Below are 265 nucleotides of genomic sequence, written 5' to 3' on the forward strand. Positions count from 1 at the left end.
TTTTATGAATTCGGCAGAAGTTGTGCTACGCGAAAGCCTTTCAGAGCTACGCGAGTGACGACTGGGAAGTGAGGGTGATTGGCTAAGCCCGAGGTTGTGATCGGCCGGTCAAGCTGCGCCTCCCTGGTGATTGGGTGCTTTGGCCTCGGTCCCAGTGCCGTGGGGGAGCGGCGGCGACACGGAAGGGCGGCGTGCGGGAGAGCGTGAGGGGCCCAGGGTATCGGGGGCATCGTGTTTGGTTTTCCTTCGGGAGGAGTAGGCCTTT

This window comes from Penaeus monodon, chromosome 33, assembly GCF_015228065.2.
Source record: "Penaeus monodon isolate SGIC_2016 chromosome 33, NSTDA_Pmon_1, whole genome shotgun sequence".
NCBI lineage: Eukaryota > Metazoa > Arthropoda > Malacostraca > Decapoda > Penaeidae > Penaeus > Penaeus monodon.